The sequence below is a fragment of the Leiobunum rupestre genome, chromosome 4, assembly GCF_980474605.1.
Source record: "Leiobunum rupestre chromosome 4, qqLeiRupe1.1.hap1, whole genome shotgun sequence".
Classification (NCBI taxonomy): Eukaryota; Metazoa; Arthropoda; class Arachnida; order Opiliones; family Sclerosomatidae; genus Leiobunum; species Leiobunum rupestre.
Genome location: NC_143387.1, coordinates 60,921,541 through 60,944,686, shown reverse-complemented (window position 1 = coordinate 60,944,686; position 23,146 = coordinate 60,921,541). Strand labels below are relative to the sequence as shown.

The 23,146-nt window shown below is 38.2% G+C and overlaps 1 long non-coding RNA gene across 1 annotated transcript; it reads left to right on the top strand.

The window, feature by feature from the left end:
• The first annotated feature begins 1,163 nt into the window (after positions 1 to 1,163).
• On the top strand, positions 1,164 to 4,570 carry LOC149948606 (uncharacterized). The gene is made up of 3 exons (XR_016480642.1): positions 1,164 to 1,219; positions 3,795 to 3,907; positions 4,371 to 4,570. It is a non-coding gene; the product is annotated as an uncharacterized LOC149948606 (long non-coding RNA).
• Positions 4,571 to 23,146: the final 18,576 nt, after the last annotated feature.

The following is a 23,146-nucleotide window of genomic DNA, read 5'->3' as shown; positions in this document are numbered from 1 at the left end:
CTAATAAAATTAAATCGTCGATTAATATATATCTAAAATTTCGCTGCTTATAATAAAACAATTATATGCAAAAGAAAAGCAATATTTAATTTTTTTCCGATGAAATTCTGTACGAACAAAATAATCGTATTAAACGTTTGCATTTATGGTATTTCAAGTTCCTAAAATAAAATCGCTAATGTTAATTAGTTAGTTAGCTAGTTAATTACCAACGTAGTTATACTAAAAGTTGACCAATTTGAATAAAATTTCAGGTCTAGACAAAATCCGAATTTAGAATATCACCAGTAAATTTTTACAACGCACTCGCGTATATTTTTAACAGCGCGTTAAATATATTCATAATTTCCGTTAAATTTTATGTAAAAACTCGAGAAATTTAAATTTTAAATATGCATTTGCAAAAAATATATGCGAGTATGTTGTAATAATTTACTATGCAAAGTGCGTCTATTTAAATTTAGTTTACTTAATTTCAGTGTCATAATTAAATCATTTGACATCGGACTTTTTGTTGGGTATTTTGTTTTTGTGAGCAATGGGCAAAAAATTACTCGAAAAGGTACAAAATAGAAATAAGCAAATTCGCGTAACGTAATCCCAAATCGAGGTGATAAAATCCGAAACGGATATTCGGACAAGAGTGATAATGGCGATTTGAAGGAAATCAATCGAGATAAACGTGGGTGTGTTTCAGCCGTGGTTTCCTTTTACGATACTATCCAAATATAACAACAAAAATTTCCAAATTTTGATTTCCTCCCTTCAATATTTGAAATATATTTGAAACGTACAAGTGATAAGGCAGGCAGTGTCTAGCCCCCGTTTTTGGTGGTGTGGTTCCATTTACACCCGTTCATACGCTAATCCGAGTGGCTGATTTGTCCGCCACACCCAAATTGTATCTTGGCTCACGTACCAACGAGTAAATATTATTGCGCGGCCAAAAGTCCCTGAAAATGAAAATAACGCGTTCAACGGGCGCGAAAAATACAAGTTCAACCGAGAAAAAACTGGTTTGCATTTTAAAAATTTACGAAACATAAAAACCCTCGTATAATATCGCGAGAATAACGAAACAACAAAAGCAAGAAAATTAGTAAGGTCCAAGAGAGTATATAAACCCAGCGGACGGCGTGCTGAGGCATCAAAACTTTACAACACTTCTCTTTGGAAACATCCTCGGAAGACTATACAAACAGCCACCATGCAAACTTTCGTAAGTTTCCATTTTCAAATTGTTTCTTTATTAACGTACTCTATCAGATTGAGCTGAGGTCTCTTTGAGAAGTATTTTACCGAAAGCTATTCCCAGTGTGACGTCATCACAGTAAGATTATCGCCCCCTAGCGACCCGAAAGCGAAAGGACGTAAAATGACCCCACACTCTATGAGTTAGCCTTTTAGGTTTACGTAGAGCCATGTGGCGGCCAAAGCGAGAAGCTCATAATCTATTGGATTTTCGTCTGCTACGCAGAATATTTTCCTTGATAAAAGACCAAAGCTTCAGCTTAGCAGACGAAAATCCAGTAGTTTTTAAGCTTCTCGCTTTGGCCGCTACGTGGCTCTATGTAAACCTAAAAGGCTAATAGAGCGTTCTATAAAAACGGTGTGGTGTGCTTTCTCTCTTTTGAGTTGGGAGGAGGTTAAGGTTTGGCCGATTTTTTGTCTTAGATAAAAATATTTATCTGGCAAACCCGTAAGAAATTGAGAGCAGTCGATTTTTAGGAGTAGCGTAGTTGCTAGCCTAGGCTTAACTAGTTCCAGCTTTTCAAGCCGTTTTTCTTATTTTAAATGATTTTTGTAATAAATGTATGATGGCAACTAAGCAAAATACTAGTCCCAAATCCACGGGTTTCAAAAAAAACTTGGATCATGAAAATATTCTTAACCCCAAACATACTTCAACACCTAGGGTCCCTCCTACAACTCTTTAAAGGTACGTCTCTATAAAATATTCATATAAAGACAGGACATAAGCCGAATTCTCTTAAACCAAAGAATAACAAGAGTTGTTAGTCCTGCTGAACTAGCTCTATAGTCTGTATGAATATTTTGACCGGTTATAGACCGATTTTATAGAACGCTCTATTGACAAAGCTCTCGGTAATATTTTCCGTGTGAGTTAGTGTTATGGCTTTAAAAGTCGCTTGATGACTTAGGCCTAAGGTGGTGCCTTGGGTATTAGCCTAGCTGATTATACTTATGGAACAATAATATTACAGTCTTATGTTGAAGTCGAGGCTCGTTAATACGCGTATAGCACTGTAAGGTTGGCTCGTGTGGACCCGTTAGTCTCCGTTTTTTGGGGGGAAACTTAATGGGTAGGATGAAACGTCACAAGCTACTGAGAGAGAGAGGAGGGTGCCCTCGAAATCGTATGACGTGGCACGTACCGGCGCGTCTCGAGTGTATCGTCTCCATGGCGAATGGGCACCCATTGTATTGAAGTCAATTGAACGCTTAATCCGCTAATTAGAAACGTTACAGCTTAAAGGCCTAGGTTTTTTTCTGCCTGTCCTATTTTAAATTAACTTAGTGGAGCACAAATACCCTGGTGGTAGTCCAACCGCTGAACATGTTGGCCTAATTTAAAGGGGGGCAGGCAGAAGAAAACCTAGGCCTTTAAAAGACTTTTTCTGCGGTTAAACCACGACCAAATTTCATAATAGCGTATTCGCCCGTGATTGAGGTTGGCCATGGTCGAACAAATTAATAAAAAAACGGTAGACCGAAAAACCTACGGTTGACTGATGGTTATGTAAAAAATACGTAAATAAATTTATACTTAGCATAGATTAAGCCTCAAAGCAAAAATCAAGTTATGGATGAAACATATAATTTCTACCAGTTAATTTAACTTACGGCTGTTATTTAAAATTAAGATTTTGAGTTGAGACTAATGTATTGGCTAGCGTTTTTCCCCGAGGCTCAAAACAGTAAAATTTAGAATTCAGGTAGTTGACTAAATCCACGAGGAATCAAATATATTTAAAAATTCATATATATAGGGGAGAGATTTCTGTTAAAGGCCCTATAAAGCTTGTTTATATTATGAAGTTCACACGTACGCCGCGAGAGAACTTGGCGCTGTGTAAATTCCGGGTAACGATATAGCGAACAATCTCTTTCTCAACTAGTGTTTGTTTCAGAGCCATAGTTGACTTAAGCCTGTGTAGTTCCTTAGATGATTATTATTATTAAAAATTAAAACGCTTCTGAAAGTAAAAATTACGTTAATTTCAGTGAAATAATTACAAATTATTGAATCGGAACATAAAGATAAATTACTAGTTTGTGCTCAACTAGGAGCAACAAACACAAGGAGAATGGACAACGGAGCTAGCATTTAACCACGTTAACGCAGGGTTGTGTACAAATTTCATTGGACGAGCCTTTACGCTGAACGTTTTACGGGCGGGGGGAAGACAATTTCTGAATTTTCCCCTCCCGACGGCAGCAGGAGCTAAAGTGTCTAACCAATGAAAAATGTACGCAAGAAAATGCACGACTTTTGACGGGTTGCGTTCTCCTTGTGTGGGGTGCTGTGTTTGTTGCTCCTAGGTGCTCAGTAGCTTCGAGCTCCGAAAAAGTAGCGCCATCTGTCAACCAAATGTGTGAACAAATATAAAACAACTTTTCGATTTAAATATTTCTAGGCTGAAACTTTCAGCTGTAAGTTATACAGAGAGACTTTTAAATACATACATTAAATTTAAAACTAGGCCGACGAAACAAAATTTAAACTACAGGCGAATTTTAAAACCACTTTAATTTGGATTTGTTTTGGTTAGTGCTTTTTCGTTTTGTTGGCCGCCCTGGTCGCTTCCGCTTACGCCGGATACGTCGGTTATGGAGGCTACGGAGGTTACGCCGGACTTGGAGCGTACGGAGCCTACCCAGCCAGGTAAAATATAATAACCTAAATTATCTATTCGCGACCGAGAGCTATGAAATTAAAAAGGTTCATATTTACATTTTTGTATAATTTTACACTGGTTTGTGTATGGAGGAATTACGACCTCGGAAGAGCGTGGCGCCACAGTGCCATCTAGGAGCAACAAACACAGTCCCCCACACAAGGAGAACGCAACCCGTCAAAAGTAGTGGATTTTCTTGCGTACAGTTTTCATTGGTTAAACGCTTTAGCGCCTGCTGCCGTCGGAAGGGGAAAATTCCGAAATTGTTCGTCCAATGAAATTTGTACACAACACTGCCTTAGCGTGTTTAAAGGCTAGCTGCGTTCTCCTTTTGTTTGTTGCTCCTATAGGTGCTATCTATAGAGTTGTCTCAATCGCGAATTCATTTGCTTTGTTATATTTATTTATTTAATAATCAAGTATTATGATAATGTTATTCCTTGACTACAGAGCTGTAGCCTACACTAGTGCCATCGGACACGGAGGTTACGGTGCCCCTTACGGCTATGGCGGTTATGGCGCCTACGGAAAGGTCTACGGTTAATAAACAATCACTGCAGAATATTGCGTCAACGTCGAAGAACGAATGGCCGAAAATACCATCCCAGGACATACAGTTGATGAAGATTAGTTTTTCTCGTTAAAAAAATTGTTAATTTAAATATATATTAAATAATTTTTACTTTGCAAAAACAGTTGACTATTTAATTGCGTTCCTATAAATATGTTACAAAACAATACAGAGTAAGCAGGGTATTTTTGTAAGGTGGGCTGGCGAAGTGGTTAGCACTTTCACTTCGCAGCAAGAGGAGCTGGTTTCGATTACAGCTTGTGGCACTGGGTGTAAACTAGGAACAACTCCTTCTGCGAGTTCTTCTGTTTTCCCTTTTTATAAAAACTAGTGGAAGTTAACGGTAATAGCTTAAGTAACATAATACCCCTAAGCATGACACTTGTAGCCTTGCTCATGCAATTTTTATTACTACATCCTTTCTTCACCAACGATAAATCAGAAAAACGACTAGCAACTCTGTAACCCGGAAGTTTAATACTCTTTGGGATTTGATTTTTTATTGGTCATCGAAAAGGAGTCAGAGTTCAAATTCAGCCAATCATATAGGGCTACGAAATATTATGAGTTACGAAATGTAAGAAATAAAATGGCCGTTATGGTATAGTGAGTTGCAGGCTAAGAAAGACAAAATATATAGTACAATCGGCGCAAGGATGCCTCAGATCGTTTCCGGTCATTCCACCGCGCGAAATTTGAATTTGGCCATTTTACGGTCAAATTCGAATTTTGCTCTTTTTGTCGTCGTTTAGCGCCATCTAGAGACCGAAATTGGAATCTTTATTTTTTAATTTCATAATTGTGGTGCCGAGCAAATTTAAAAGATAAGGCATTCCTATCATTCTTAAATTTAAAATAGTATGTATAATTATTTAATTTTGTAAATTTATTTCTACGTCTTACCAGTTAAATCGGCAGTTTCTTTTAAAATAGTTACCACGCTTTCTTGGGGGTAACGTTGTCTTAATGAGCTATAGACGTTTAAAATTATATTTTTATCTTTACCTGTTAACAAAGATTTGGAGCTTCAATTATCGAACCTTCTTTAGCTGCATTCAGTAATGAAACTCATGACAACATGAAATTAAAAAATAGATTCCTATTTCGGTTCCTAGATGGCGCGAAAAAACGTTGAAACTCACGAAATTTGAAATTGACCGTAAAGTGGTCAAATTTAAATTACGCGCGGTCGACTGGCCGGAAATGGTCTGAGGTATCCTTGCGCCGACTGTACTATATATTTTGTCTTTCTTAGCCTGCAACTGACTATAGTCGACTTATTATGCCTAACTCTATCGGAAAATTATACCTAACTCTATCGGAAAATTATACCTTAATACTAAATATTATTAGGGTCATTTTCAAAGTTTGAACTGAAAAAATATATTTTTATCGCGTAATTAGCAATTGTAAAAGTTATTCCAGAAGTTTGAAAAAGGTTAATTCTTACATTTTAATTCATCAATTCATTTTTATTTTGATCACAGCGGACAAAACCAGGCATTCATCCAGGTACAAAAGTAAATTCAAATTATAATAGTAAAAATCTGGAAGAAATTGTAATAAAATATTCGTAATCTAAATGAGAAACCTTTTTACCTCTCCGGGGGGACTTTGTACCCTAGGAGGGGTTATACAACCACCGTGTCTGTCTGCCTGTCTGTGGGTCGGTCTGTCAGGCCTGCAAACGCGTTCGCATTTTCGGGGCAAAGTTTAATCACTGCGTCCCCAGTTTCTTAGAATCAGGGAAAAGGTTTTTCCAAAAGCGCCCTCTTTTTGCCATTGGGTATAGTATAATTTTTTAATCGGCCGGGATTCGAACCCGAGCCCTCTTAAACGACAGGTGAGCGTTCTACCGCAGAACCACGGATACAGTTACGCTTCACTGAAAATTAAAAACTCTTCCGAGGAGAGGTATATTTTGGCTTGCCAACTTGTTACATTAAGAACGTAACAAGCTGAAGGTTTTTTAACGTCTACAGTATTTGGTGCATAACATCATATGTAACATAATGACTCATAAGTATGCCTCTGTATAACATTTCCATTGAAAAAAATTCAATGAGACCTTGTTTCACGCGGAACATACATTAAGCGGACCCAAAAATGCAAAAATGCTTATAATCCTTGCGCTAGTGAAAAGGTTACCATGGAAATGAAATCATGTGATCGCGAGGCACGAGCTAAACTTGACATGGGCAAAGCCAGAAACGCGCGAGGAATTCCGTTTCCCATCAGTAAAGTTGATGACGCGTATTTCGTCACGGAGTTGTAAGTGACGTAATTTACGTCATATCACGTGAACAAGGTTTCATTAACTAAAATGCTTTTAAGGCATACTTATGAGTGATTATGTTACATATGATAACATTGATAAACATCAATGAGATTGATCTTCTCAATATACTTCACTAGTGATCCACAAATTTCGAGTTGTTGGTGAATTTCTAATATAATACCATTTGCCCGATATAAAGATTTAATATTGTTGGGGATGATACATACAATTTCTTTAATTTCTTCCGTTGTTAAAGTTTCCGTGGCGAAAACGAAATTAGTGCGGCTATACGCCTTAAGCCTATAAATGACTGTTTTCAAAACGCGGGAATCACGTTCCCGGAAGTTGGGTTAGATTAGTTCATGAAAGTCGCTAGATGACTTATGTCTAAAGTTGTGCCTTGGGTATTAGCAAAATCCCCCGGGCTAGGCGGAAAAGGGCCCACAAGCATGCTTTGGTTTAAGGTGAAGTATTAAACATTAGTCTACTTTTCTCAATCACCCAGTCCAATAAGTCAAATTTTGGCCTAAATGTTTTACTACTAAAAACGCGTCTGTGTTGAAGTGTAGACCCACCTTTACTGTGCACAGACTGTTTACCCTTCACGACCAGTCTAATATGTCGTGTAGTATTAGAAGCTTAGGTTTATCTACAGATAAATAACCTTAAAGGCCTAGGATTTCTTCTGCCTGTTTTCCTGTAAGTTTACTTCCCGCCACGCAAATATCCTGGTGGTAGGTCAACATGTTCTGCGGTTGGCCTACCACCAGGATATTTGCGCGCCGGGAAGAAAACTTTAAGGAAAACAGGCAGAAGAACTCCTAGGCCTTTAAATTAAGGCGAGTAGATAAAAGTGTAAGTTTATGAAAACACGAACAGTGGTGTAGTCCTAAAATAAAAACTGGGGCGCTACCTGGGTACGGCCAGGTACGATTTCGCGCGTAATCGAAGCTGGCCGTACCTAGGTAACTATTGGAAATTGTTATGGTATTTTCCTACGGACAAAATTTATAATAAATTCACACACTCTTTATTCGAGTAAAATTATTTAAGAAATAGAAGCAAGGCGCGCCCTGGCAAAATTGAAAAACCAAGGCGAGGCGGCACCCTGCCTTTAAAAAAAGCACCGGGGCGACGCCCTGGCCCGACTACACCACTGAACACGAAATAAAACGAAGAACGAATTCAGGTAGCAAGAATATGGAAAGGCAGAGATTCTATTCGCGACCGAAAACTATCGCTACGCCCCCTTAGGTTCCCCATTGAAACCTAGATAGAGAGCGGCTAAAGCAGACGTTATTAGTTTTTCCTCTTCGTTATTCGTAAATTTGACTTTAAAAACAATGATACTTGCATTTTAATACAATTTTTGCATCGTTTGCTTATATCTTATTAAAGAAAAAACGTTCTTATGACTTTTTAATTTGTCTGTAGCAGACTCTAGATCATAGGCGCAACCTCGGAGAAGATAGCGCCGTTACGCCACCTAGACTCGTTTCGGTCGCGAATACCTCATCCTCGAATGCTTCGTAGTGAAAATTTACTTGTTCCGGAGTAATAGACCAACTCTTTCTACTCCTCATCAAAAACCGGAGTAAAGTGAGTAAATTAATTTAATCGTCTGCTATAGAATTTATCTGCTAAAAAGGCCACAGGCAGCCATTTCGGAAAAAAAATTTTTTTACCCTGACACAAACTATTCTCCATTTCAGAATCGGAGTAAAATGACGTCATAGGGTTACCCTACTCCGAAATCCCAGAATAAGCGAAAAGTATCCACCTACAGTTAACATTTTGCTATTTAAAATAAACTATTTAATGGTGTTTTTCTTTGGGCTGCTCCGAGTAAAGTCGACGAGTCGTTCCATTGGGTTATCATCAATAAAAGTTTCCAAAACTTCGCTATTCCTTTATTTGAAAATTGAGCCTAGAATTACCCCGAGATACTGCTCCACGGAGAAAGAATAAGGAGTCGTATTGTATGACAATTTTAACGCAACACAGTGATTCCGTTGGTAGAATGAGGGAGCTAACATAATAATTGAATCCTAAAGGGGGGTTGAACTTCGTGACCAAAATAAATAGACATAAAACATAAATATATAATTTAAACCTAATTTGTATGTCAACCCTCAGTTATTTCCGTCCGAATACCAGGGTTGGAACGTATTCGATTTTTTTATAAATCAATCAATTTTTTTATAAATCAATCAATTTTTTTATAAATCAATCAATTTTTTTATAAATCAATCAATTTTTTTATAAATCAATCAATTTTTTTATAAATCAATCAATTTTTTTATAAATCAATCAATTTTTTTATTTAAATCGGATTTTTTTGATTTTATACAATTAATGGCTCTTTCCCGATATAATGAACGGATATTTTACTTTTATCAGTTAGCTAATTTTGAATTAAATTAAATGTTAATTAAATTAAATTAAATTATTATTTAATATTTTAGTTTGCTCAGATGTATTTTAATTTTTTAAGAACCTATTTTTGCCATTTTTATTCCTCCATTGAAATACATGGTGTGATTTAAATCAATGATTTAAAAAAAAGCAGTTGATTAAACCTTGATTTAAATTATGATTATATTCAGCCAACCCTGTCGAATACAGCCGTAAATGGAAAGACTCCTAAAAGTCTTAAATTTAGGGCGATACTAACCATAGAAATAGAAATGAGACTAGAATCGGTTTGAGTCTATTTGATCGATTCCCAAATGATCGAACGGGTCCCATTTGATCGAATTGCATTTGATCGAATGGCATTTGTTTTGGGAGTAAATCGAAAAGGCAACATCTAGTCAGAATGAGATACAGTAGACTCTAATACAGAAAAAAAAACCTGAGCGCAGTGACGTAGAAAACAAAATATTCTCTCGGACATAATTAATAGAAAGACCTATTAAAAAAACGAACTCTGTACCTAATTTTTAGCAATAGAAGGGCCGTGAACGTGGTCAGACCCCTCGTACAACGGTGCGTACATCAACCTAACCTAACCTAACGTGACCCTATTTATATATATCAAAAACAACGGGCCGTTATCGTCGATGTCATAAAAAATTCCATCATATAGTGTATAAAGTAAAAATCTCTTTATCTTTGTGGCTTAATACAGTTAAAGCAATGAATTATTCCATCATTATTCCTTCTGCACTTCATATTGGCATTTGGTAAAATAAAAACATACCAACTGGTACTATAAATACTTTTGAATTCGATCAAATAGTATTCGATCATTTGAAGGTTCGATCTTATGAAACAAATGACAAATGGGATTCGATCAAATGGAATTTCGATCAATTGCAACGTATAATGATCGACTGTCGATCACATATTTTTCGATCAAATGGACCAACACCCTAGAATCACTGCGCTATCCGCTAATCTCAAGGAAAACGGCCAAGCTAGAAGGCTGCCATGAGAGTGGAATCGCTACTAATCCACGCAGGAGTGCGTCATTTATTAAAAAAAATGAAACTTTAAATTTTTTTTTAAATAGATGGCGTGCTCCGACAAAGAATACTGGCGATTCCACTCAAGGTTCCTAGAAAAAAGCTACGCTTACAATTGGATTCCACTCTCATGGCAGCCTTCTAACTCGTTCTAACTCGTACATCTCACCACAATCTAATCGTGCTACTAGTCTCGTTTCTATTTCTATGATACTAACCACCCTGGCGGTATTTTAAAAACGATCTTGCAGCTTCTTTGGTTTGTCTGCCCAATAGGCTGAAAAGTTTGAATGAGCAGACAGCTTTCATACATTCAATTTAAAATTAGATTGATAGGCGCCGCCGCGCCGATACTAATTCTGTTTAAACACAAAGTCTATCGCGGTCAGGGCTGGACATAATTATATTTTTTTAGTAGTCACCCATCACCCTGACTAGTGAGCCTCCTATCTTAATTTATTTTAGTAGTCACTGACTAGTGGGGGTAAAAATGAGGGTACAAAAAAGGACAGCCAACATTTTGCTTTACCCGTCCGAATTAAAATAGGAATTTATTATCACTTGAGTTACATATGACTTTGGACGATCACATTTTTTAAAAATAAAATGGGATTGAGGAATGATGAATTTATGATTCGCGATATTCGCCATTATTTATTAATATTTAGGTAAATTTTTCACTAGTAATAATAATAATAGTAATAATAATCAGCTAGGCTAATACCCAAGGCACCACAATAGGCCTAAGTCATTAAGTGACTTATAATTCAGGTGGCCGGGTTACAAAATGCGTAGGAGGGTGGTGGAAAGCCCTTCATGCCACGCGAGCCAACAACTCCTTACACTAACTATTACCGTTAACCTCAACACGTTTTTAAGGAAGGGGAAAGCGAAGAGCTCGGGGGAAAACCCCTTAAACCAGTGGGTACTTGCATACTCAACGCGGAAGGAGTTTTTTCCGAGTTTTCACCCAGGGTCACAAGCTGGGAACGAACCCGGCTCCTCTTGCTGCGAGGCGAAAGTGCTAACCACTCCGCCACCCCATAAAGATTTCGATAAATTTTAGTGGTCAGAGCATTTATTTTAGTAGTCAAATGCCGTGACTAGTGCTTTATGTCCAACCCTGATCGCGGTACTTCAATCTCCCAACTAGTATCGCACCACGAAGGGCGCAAACACCACCGAAATCAAATAAAGTAGTTCCCAGATTATCATGGCGCTGGCTCCTGTTCAAATTAGAGACTTTCTATTTTGACTGTTTGTTTCCTGTTGCTTAAATTACCAACGCTTCATTGCTCAAAAATCCTCTCCCAAGCCTAAGCCAGTCTATGCCTAAACAAACGATATGATTATAGTAAATATACATAAGGAGCAGCAACTTGGTTGATAAATAGTATCGGGTTATTTTAGGCCTATTAACATCCGGTAATATTGACTTAAGCAGCAGGTGTGTAATATTTTGTATATAATATTGTATGTTAACTGTAGATGGCGCCAGTTCCTAGAGATCAAGCTAGATCTTTCTAGAAGCAATGTACGTGTAAAAATATAGTTTCTAGTTTAGACGGTCTTCACCAAGCGTGCATTGTATGGTACGTGTTTGTATGCTTTAAGTGTTATAATAGTTTATATAGTTATATTCTTAAATTATACTTGTCTTAATTAACTATACAAGATTATATTTAATACTGTTACTTTGATAGTATCACATGAATATTTTTAATACATGGTATTCTTACATTTATTTTTGGTCTGTCTGCCAGATCTATATGTATATTGTTTTTACATCATTTAGCCCCACCTGGTGGCTCCATATACAACAACTTTTTTTTTTTTTTAAAACAAGTTAGTAATAGTTAATCAGAGAAACGTTGTGGAGGACGAATAACACGCCCAGAGCGAGTGGAGGTAGGAGGGTTATGGACAGATTCGATTATTGGAGAACGTTGAACATCAGAATACGAAGGTGACGGGCCCAGTAGCCCCGCCAGGATTTTTTCGCGAGTAGGCACTCCGTGATTAAGAGTCTAGTTTCGCGCTATTTCAAGCTGAACTGTTTTATTGTTGTGTTTTAACTTATTAAATTAATATTGATGTGTAAAACAGCCTCTTGTTTAGTGCGTAAAATAATTTTGACAATTTTAAATTTCAAAGTAATCTAAATATTACGTTTTAATTCGGACCCCCGGAGCTAAACACGTTGGGCAAGCGTCCAAACTACCCTATAGTAGTTGACCCGAGGGGTCGGACATTTGCCTGTTTTGTGTACGGGATTTTGGATTTTTTTAAAATCCAGGATTTTTTATTGTGGATTTGTCATACAAAGTCTATGGGAGCAAAATTCTTGGATTTTGGATTTGTGGATTTTTTTCCAAATTTTGTACGGGATTTTCCCAAATGACCGACCCCTCGAGTTGACCTCTTGAACAATAATTTTTCTCACTAAACTTGCTTTTAAATCATGACATTTTTTTTTAAATATCTAATATTGCAAGTTTCCCCTATTACCAATATTGTCGGCGGATGTGTAAGTGTTCCCCTGAAGTGCTAAATCTTGTTGGGCACATAAAATAATCACTTCCACGTGTGTAGATAGGACCTCTCTGTTTCTAATAACGTCTAGTCTATGATGGTCGTTAACCTGGCAAACTATTGATCCACGGGATTTGGATTCCATGTAGTCTAAGTACATTTTGTAGGCTAGTTGGTGAGAAGATTTGTTGGAAGTGAAGTGTTCTTCGAATTGTGTCCCCATGTTTTTCCAATCCGAAAATCCCTTTAGAAATGCAGTGTTTCTACTGCCTAAAAAATGACGGCAACAAAAACAATACACTGCATCCTTTGCAACTGAATATTCAATCATTTGATATTTGTCATACCAAGAAGAATTGAAACCTCGATTTTTACCGCCAATTAATCTTTTAGGAAAAGGATTTCGTTTAGGCTGAACTGGAAGGCAATCTTTATCTAGACTAATATCCAAGTTATTCAACGCGTGTAAGCCATTTATTTTGAATTGGACACGTTGTTTGATGTATTTTGTGCATGGTTAGAGTTGGGGTTTGCAATTACTTCTGCAATTTCTCCTTCATGAGTCAGTTCCATTTCCATATCAGTACTGACGTTTGGAAGAACTTCAGCAGTATTACTAAAACAGTGACTGTTATCAGTCTCCAAGGATTCTAAACCATTTCCCAATTCTTTGACTAGGTTTTTCTCAGAACTATAGTTATGGCTTTGCGCCGACGATTTCAAAAAACGTGCCATTGCACCTTTCTGATTACTAACGAAACTATCTTCCCTTTTCCATTTTTCTCATTTTTGGGACCCAGATAAAAATTTTCTGGTACTCATATTTGAAAATGCTACTATTATATACTAATAGCGAAATAACCTTAAAAAGGTTTAAGAAAATAAAGCTTAGTTAAAGCTATGTAGTCTTCAAACAGACTTTTTAATAATACCAGCTATATCAAAGCCCTGAAAAAAGCGGTTTGAATATTTTTTCTAGAATAGCTAATTAGCGTTGAAAAAGGCTTTTTGAATAATTTAGCTAGAATAGCTAATTAGCCTTGAAAAAGGCTTTTTGAATAATTTAGCTAGAATAGCTAATTAGCCTTGAAAAGGGCTTTTTGAATAATTTAGCTAGAATAGCTAATTAGCCTTGAAAAGGGCTTTTTGAATAATTTAGCTAGAATAGCTAATTAGCCTTGAAAAAGGCTGTTTAAAAATTAGCTTAAAACAGCTAAATAGCCTTTAAAAAGGCTGTATTGGCAAAGTTAGTCTCGGAAGAGACTTAGAAAAAATTTTACTGGGAGAGAATCGAAATTGAGAACTACCTGTTTGTTCAGGAGCAGAAAACGAAATGAAGAAACGCGCGTTATCTGGGACAAGTCCGACCACCGAAGGTCTAGGTCCTTTCTCTACGATCAGTGGTCACTGATATCACGTGATTTCGCAAAAGGGACAAGGAGTAAAAAAGAAAAAGCCCTAATCCCCAGGACGCTCTCTATTCAAAGTAGTGACTGGTACGATGCTTTACGCTTCGACTTCAGCTCCGCTGGGATTTGCCTTCCTTTAAGCGTTGCAACGGTTTAAGTCGTATTAAAGAAATCCAGTTTCTCACTTTATGCCCCCTTTTGTAGAATTCCTAGAAACTAAGCTTATGTTTATTGTGTTGGTTGGAGCTAAGTTATCACTGAGGCGAACAGGTGGTTTTTTTTTTTGCTGCTTTCCTTGCACGACGGACTTCCCCGTCCCGGGCCAGTCTTTTGTCATATACTCTATATCAATGTTAACAGAGTACACTACCAAAAGCAGAAACCACAGAGTTCGATGCCTTTGTTTGTGTACTCAAGTAATATTGATTTCGAGTATAGGTGGTTCAAAAGGGAACGTTTGTTAGGGCCATTTAGGACTCTTGGAAATTGGAATTGAATGGGAGTTCTTTTTTTAGGGGGATAGATGACCAATTTTTAAAAATAAATAAAATTTAAAAATCACATTTGGAGGCCCCAGAGGCAATTTTTTTAGAGGCCCCTAAAATAGGCCTAAAATTTTTGAGCATACTTCTGGGGGGGGGGCACTGGACGGGCCCTTCCGGTAAGTATGTGTCGTAGGGTGAGGAGCATTACCGGGAACAACAGAATCCAAAGGACGCGTGGGGAAAATGGGTGGATTCCGTGGGAGGACATCATGAGATCGGGATTGAGGGCGATGATGAAAAGTAAATGGTCTAGGAGGAGTTGAAGTAGAAGTGGTGAGAGGTTGGTGTGTCATTGTTGATTGAGTAGTTGACGGTATGTGAGTTGGTGAGCTGTACGATGACGGTTGAGAGAAAGTTACTGAGGTATTTGTAGTGGTGGGTTAGAAGAGGAGGTAGTTTGTGTAGAGTCAGAGCTCGTGACTGTATGGTATAGAGCCGGTGAAGAGTGTTTTGGTGGTGAGGATATGGGCGGTGTAGTGTTGGTGTCAGGCATCTTGCGGTAGAAAACACGTGTGAGAGTGGAGCGACTCAGATCCGAATGGAGGAAAATTCGGTTGCGTCGATAAGAGCGGCCTTGAGAATCTTCGACAATATAAGATTGAGGCTCCGGTCCAATCTGTGTTACAATCGCAGGAACCCAAGAACGGTTACCTAATTGTAGCAATACTCTTTGGCCATTGGATAAAGGAGCCAAAGGTTTTATACGAGAAAGACGGTCATGATAGGATATCATAAGATCTTGTTTGTGCTGTAGTTGTTGACGAGTGGCAAGAGTGGGATAATGCGGACGAAGAATTTCTTTGGTGGTCGTCAATGGTGTCCGAAGTCGACGGCCCATAAGAAGTTCCGCAGTGCTAGACGAATTAATTAAAGGAGTGCTCGGATATTCGAGTAGTACGTAGCTCAAGGATTTGCCAGAAGCTTTAGCTTTAATAAGAGCGTTCTTGATCGTCTGTACGGAGCGTTCAGTTAATCCATTTGATTTCGGATAATAGGGACTTGTGGTAATGTGACGTACTCCCCATTGTTTGAGGAAAGCTTGAAATTGTGCAGAGGTAAACGGAGGACCATTGTCCGAGATTAACGTAGTGGGGGCGCCATGGCGGGCAAAATGAGGTGTCATAAATGCAAACACATCTTTGGCTGTGGTGTGGTTGAGCTCTTGTGCCTCAATAAATTTAGAAAAGTAATCTACCAGCAAAATCAGGTTTTTGGAGTCGACGTGAAAAAGATCAGTGACAATTATATCCCACGGTAGACTTGGTACGCGGTGCGGTTCTAGTGGTTGAGATGAGTTAGAAACAGAGCGGGATTGACACAGAGAACAAGAGCGGATCATCTGGGTGATATCCATGACCAAATTGAGCCAAAACACATTCAGCTTTGCTCTAGCAATACAGGCAGAAATACCTTAATTGGTGGGTAACATGAAGTTGCGTTAGAAAGAGTGGTAAGTGCATGGAGAGCAGTGGTAGGGCCATCTAAATCATCCGATTTAAAAGGGGAGATAGACTGATGAGCCCTTGATAGTGTATCAGCAATGTGAAGAGTAGAACCTGGAACGCACACAAGGTTAATGTCATATCGGGAGAGTCTCAACACTAGGCGTTAAAGTCGAGGAGATAGTAAGTGCAAAGGTTTATGGATTATGGCTAGGAGTAGCTTGTGGTCGGTATGGACAGTGACTTTGGTGGCGGTGATATAGTAATTAAAATGCTCACATGAGTACACGATGGCCAGAAGTTCCTTTTCTATATGTGCATATCTGTATTAAGTAGTGGTCCATGATATGGAAGTATATTCCACTGGATGACTATCTTGAAGCAAGACGGCTCCGGCACCAGTTGGGCTAGCATCAACAGAAATAATGATTGACACATTAGGTTGAAAAAAGGCAAGGGCTGGAGAGGTAGTTAACCGGTTTTTGAGTGTGTCAAAATGCGCTTGATAGGTATCATTCCACGTGAAGGTGGAGTCCTTCTTTAGAAGCTGACGCAATGTAGAGGTATGGTACGCAGCATCGGGAATGTAACGCACAAGATAATTAATCATACCCAGGAATCTCTGAAGGGCTTTTCTGTCAACTGGAGGAGGCATAGAGGTAATGGCAATTATCTTTTTATTGTCAATTGTGACACCAGACGGTGTAATTTCATTACCTAAATATGTGATCTTTGTAACAGCCAGTTGCATCTTACGTGTAGAGAAAGTAAGGTTTTTATCTTTCGCAGTATTGAGGACATCAATAAGATCTTGTTTATGGTCATCAAGTGTAGAGGAGGGGATGAGAAAACCGTCAGTAGAAATATGTAGATTGGGAAAAAGAGAAGGAGGGAAAACGAGAAGGATGAAAGAGTTTTTTCATAGTGCGTTGAAACATTTCCGAAGCGGTAGTGATTCCATAGGGTAGTCGTAGAAATTTGTACAGTCCGAAAGGGGTGGCAAAGGTGCATAGATTCGAGCTTTTATCAGTCAATCGTATTTGCCAGAAAACACTCTTTGCGTCCAAAACGGTGAATACTGTGGACCCGTGTAACTGGGCATAAATTTCCTGGTTGGTGGGCATAGGGTAATATTCCCGTTTAATGGCCCCATTTAATTTGCGCGGATCAAGACATATCCTAAGAGAGCCATCAGGTTTGGTAACAATCACCATTGGATGGACCCATTCCGATGGTCCAGAGACAGGGGTGATAATATCAGCTTCGACCATCTTGTGAAGTTCTGCTCGGACCTTAGCAGAGAGTGCGTGAGGAAGTTTTCTTGCTGAAGAAATACTAGGTACTGCGTCTTGTCGGAGTTTTATGTCATGGAGACCAGGAAGTGCTCCAATTGTGTCAAATATTGGGTGGTATTGTTCTATTATATCGGTAGGAGAGATATGAGTGAGGTCAACACTTGGCAATTGTCGGGAAGAACGAGGTAGTGTAGAAGCAGGTTCCAAAGAGTAGGAATATTTGGATGGAGAATTCATTAAAGAATTGTTTAAACGTTTGATATAGCCATATTTGATGGAAGCCATTGCTCCAAGAATAGGCTGGGAGGAGCAAGTGGTTATGTAAAAATCACAGTCCTCATGGTATGTATTGGAAGCACATGGAATAGTGACAATGCCCAATATTGGAACTGTATGTCCAGAATAAGCGAGGACACGATGAGTCGGTTGTTTAAGTGGTGGTTGAGTGGGAAAAGAACGGTAGATGTATTCAGGTAGCAAGATAATCTGGGAGCCCGTATCCAGTTTAAGGGTTATTAGTTGGTTATAAATATAAAGTCTGTCCATCATGAGGTGGGAAATAGAAAGATCTTGAGGAAGGGAGTTTAATCTGTTTGGAGTATTGACTTCATTTAGTTCAAGAGTAAGACTGTGTAGGTGAAAGTCATCAAAATCTTCTTCTAGAGGGTCTTGGTCAGATTGATCACAATCAAAATAATAGGATTCGTCAGGGTGTCCATAATAGGTTGAAAGATCTTGTGGATTGGAAGTGTCAGTATCGAGAGAAAATGCTTCGCACTTACTTGCCCAATGTCCAAGAGAACCACAGCGTAGACAACGAGACTTCGTTGCGCGACATTCGTTTGGTAGGTGTGATTTTCCGCAATTATGACATGATTTTGTTTGACGAGATTGAGGTTGGTGTTAATAAAGTGGGAAACGGGGATGAGATGGAGGAGGATTTACAGTTCCCGAGTATTGTCGTGGGGAGAGATTGCGAGTAAAGGGTTGTCCATGGGAAGGACGTTGGTGCGATATTTGTGATGAGGATCGTCGATTGCTTTGAGGACGAAAGGAGGAAGAGTTGGTATATGGTGTGGAAGGACGAGTGTTGTAGCTATATCGAAGTGCATTAACTTGAGACTCATCAGAAGTAGAGGTATAGTTGGAGAAGAAGTGACCATAGCTGATGCTTGATTTGTTGCCATTTCTTCCGAAAGGCACAGTAGGGTTGCAGCGTCAAGTGATAAGTTAGGTTTGGCCAAGAGATCTTTGCGAAGCTTGTCATTTTTAATGCCACAAACAATCATAAGGCATACAAGGGAGTCAGTCAAAGGTCCAAAGTCACAGTCTTGAGCTTTCGTTTTCAGATCAAGTATGAAATCATTGAAAGACTGAGAAGCAGTTTGTCTTGCAGTAAGGAAAACATATCGAAGATACAGTAAATTTTTCTGTGGAGCGTATAAAGTATCAAAGGCTGTAAGTATAACTTGTACAGTGCGATCATTTCCGGTTTCAGGAATAGTAAGTGTTTTACATATTTTATGACCAGCTGGACCCAGTACGTGTAAAAAATGAGCAACTTGAACATCGATGGGGTCTTTATTTAGTTTCATAGCAGTATAATATATGTTGAAACTGCTTTTATACTCTTCCCAAACTGTAGCAGGGTCTGAACCCGGTTTGAAATTATCAAGACCCCTTATGGAGGTAGTTGTTGAATGTGATTGTGACATAATTACAATGGGAATTTTACGCGGGAAACAAGGCTTAAGTTGAAAATATTGTTTTACTTCCAATTGGCGTTCGAAAATGGTTCTTTGCAGCTGCCACCGGCCCACCATGTTATAATAGTTTATATAGTAATATTCTTAAATTATACTTGTCTTAATTAACTATACAAGATTATATTTGATAGTATCACATGAATATTTTTAATACATGGTATTCTTACATTTATTTTTGGTCTGTCTGCCAGATCTAAATGTATATTGTTTTTACATCATTTAGCCCCACCATATACAACATTAAGTAACTATTAAACATTAAAATTGTTTATCGAGTTGATCATTAAGAACCCATAATATAACAGCAGGGACTTTAAATACTGTTCAAGTTTACTTTTTTACGCTGGTTACCTCGATTTGTTTACAAAGTCCTTTTTTACCTATCACACGAACCCAAACCTTAATGTTCGCGTTCCCCTGCTGCTTGGTTTTGCGCTTGTTGCAGCCTACTTCCAGGGGCTAGTAGGCCACACTTTGAAGCTCTCTTTTAACTCATCGTAGGAAAATGGGGAAAAAAACAGGCATACTTCTCAACTCACCCCCTACAACTCCTTCAAATTTTTGCATAACCTTTTGAAACACCCTGTATATTAATCGTGAAAAAATCATTACATGAGTCGCGTTCTTGACGTAACAAGCTGCCAAATAGGAAATAAAATGGAGGGGGGGGGGTAGTTTAACGAGCAGTCCAACCACATCAGCCTATGAACAAGTGGGTACCATCATTTGATTGCGCTCTCATGTGCCACCTCTCTTATCGTTTGCGTAACCTTCGTTGTCAAAATAAACCCAAAATTAAGTGGGGGGACTAGCGACAGCCCTCCTGCCAATGAAAAATACGCTACTTCTCAATTGTCTTTATCAATAATTCAAAATAACGGTAAAAAAAAGCCGCCGGTCGCAGCAGCACAAACTCTATAATCGGCTATGAATGATCTTTAATTTAAAGGACTATACAGCTCGTCTTCCACCGTATAATATTTTTATTAATTGCCAGTTTATTAGCTAAGGGTCAATAAATTCAGTTTTATTTTACTAAAGTCGTGTTTATATTTGAAATATTTAGTTAGTTAATTCTTGATATTCAGCGTGAATATTACGGCTCTTACATTAAGCATACAATCCCCTGATGTTGTAGTTTCTTCTTTAATTGCAGACGGGAAAGCCGAAAACACCCGAAGTAACAAAAATAAATGAAATAAGGTGGTGGTCCGATTTCCCTACTTCAGTATTTATTGAGGCGCCATTTATGGCAGTTTTCCAGAAGCACATTCCATTTAGGTTTTCTACAAACTGGAGAACACTATACAATTTGTTATAATATATGAACGGAAGTACTGTGACCCCTGGCGGCAAAACTAGATTCCGCGAATGAATATCGAAAAACCGATGACAGAAATGGATAGCACACTATAAATTAAGTCAAATTATAAAATTTCAGCTTCTTAAATATATTCAAACTCTCATAATTGCAGCTGCACAGACGAAATGTGAGTGGAAAAACTCATTTTCGGCCATGTTCTGATAATTTCTTGAAAGAGGCAAAATTTCGACAACCAAAAAAGTGACTAAAGAATGTTATTTTCATAAAGTTGGTTTCTTGGAATATAGGAAAAATAGGGCTATGCGGTTCTATCACCCAGCTATCCAAACGGATTTTCACGCGTGGTACACCAATGGAACGAAAATTGTGTGTGCTATGATACATGTTGTATGGAAAATTTTACTATGAGGCGCCATCTAGCGGCCAATGTGAAAAATATAATTTTACGTAATTTAAAAAATGCTTTATTCCTTTTAAAAATTAAACTCACAGGTCGATAGCTGATTATATTATCTTTCTTTCGATGAACGGATAGAACTTATCAGGGCCTGATTACGCAGTAGTTCGTCCCGGGTAAAATCTGTACAAGCGCCCCCTAGAAATCCCTGAAATCAAGGATCCATTTTGTCGATTTGCACGCCCCTGGCCTGAGTTGAAAAGTTCACACACAAACGCTTAAAGTTTTTAAACTCGCAATTTCGACCATTATAGATTTGTAATATTTCCTGTAAAATTACCTTCTGTCTTACTATTTTAGATTTACAACAAGCTTAAGCTTCGAAAAATTACTCATTCACTTGTATATTTAACTTATAGGTACAAAATTAGGTTTTTAAACGATATTATTTGTGCAATACCTAACATCATATTATCTATAGTTTGAAACGTTTATCAACGTGATCGGAGATACCAATAACTCAACTTACTGAAGTTGTTCGGGAATAAAAATTTTAATGGTGGGGTGGGGCTGTCGCTAGCTCCCCCTCCATTTAGTTTTGGGGTTATTTTGACAACTAAGGTGGCGCAAACGAAAAGAGAGGTGGCGCATGAGAGCGCACGCCGAGGTCAATCGAATGATGGTACCCACTTGTTCATAGGCTGAAGTGATGGTGCCTTGGGTATTAGCCTAGCTGATTATTATTATTTTTATTACCTAGCCCCCCATTTCATTTCTTTTTTTTTGCGTCTGAAGCATAGATAGACTTCGAGCTTAGGAAATACAGCGCCATCTGCCTTAATATCGGTGAACTAAATATGTGAAATAGCAGACGACTTTGGAATTGCAATGTTTTTCGGTTGAAACTTTCGGCGGTTGTGCAGAGAGAATTTTGAACGAGCAGACAGCTTTCATATATTCCATTTAAAAAAATATCATAGGTACCTAGAATGCTATCACCTGTTCGCCCGTTCAGCCAATGAGAGGCGTTAGAGTGACTACGCTACGCCCGACGCGTCATCTCTCGGCGGATAAATGTAAAAGCTGCAAACGATGCTTTCGATTATCTATGGGCGAGCCGAGGCTGGTAAAAACTGTATATGATGAGGCTGATAAATGATTTGTTAGAAGAAAACATTTATTTTCAAATGCACTGTATAAAACCTTAGGCTTGTGTCTAGCTTGCCCCAAAACAATAAGCCCTCTATTATAATAGTCATATCACTCTAGCTCTCAACATTTAACTTTAACTTTATTCATTCAGAGAACTCCCGAGTCCCTGCCTTAATATCAAATCCAACAAATTTGCCAAAAATTAATTTAAAGTTCCAAATGTATTTATGGTTTAACAATACAAATCTGCTTGCCAGAGACACAGCCATAAATTTCATTACAATCAAATTCCAAATAACCCTAGAAACAAAGTTATAAACAAACATTTCAAATCGCCCGCCTTTTTCAACCCGAGGGTTAAACTCCTATATTACCTGTACAAGGAAACATTCGCGCCCGATGAATTTTTTTTTGCCATTAGACACCGAGGAGCCATAACAATAAAAGTTTATTTTTTATCTTATCGCCTCGTCGGAACAATTTTATCAACCGCCATATTTAAAAACATCGACAGTAAAATTAAAACTAAAATAGATATCGGTTAATCAATAATCAATTGCTGGTTCTATAGTGACGTAATGTATAAAGTAATTTATTATTATTATTAAGAACTCAAGCTAGTCCTGATTGGTTGATATTGGTCGATTGTCTGCCACGGCTGTTTGGCTATTACTTAGTTACGCGGCAGCATTCTAGGTACCTATGAGATTTTTCTGGCCGATACTTCTGAGCAAAATTTAAACTACGCACGAAGCCAGAGCTTATAGCGGCGCACTACTTGAAAATCGTGTCGCATGAGGGCGCACGACTAGCGCAATCGTTTCAATACATTAGTTTTTGTCTAGTTGGGTGGGCGAAGCTATGTCGGATTGCGGTGAATGAGCCCCCTTATGTTAAAAAGAAGTATGTCTGGCGGATTCCTTGCTTTAGAACTTCGAAATACATTTTACGATCTTGATAAAGTTCACCAAATTTAACCTAACCTAACCTTCTAATCATCTAAGTTGGCCAAAATATTGCGATAAAGTAGGTCAAGCAAATAATCGCC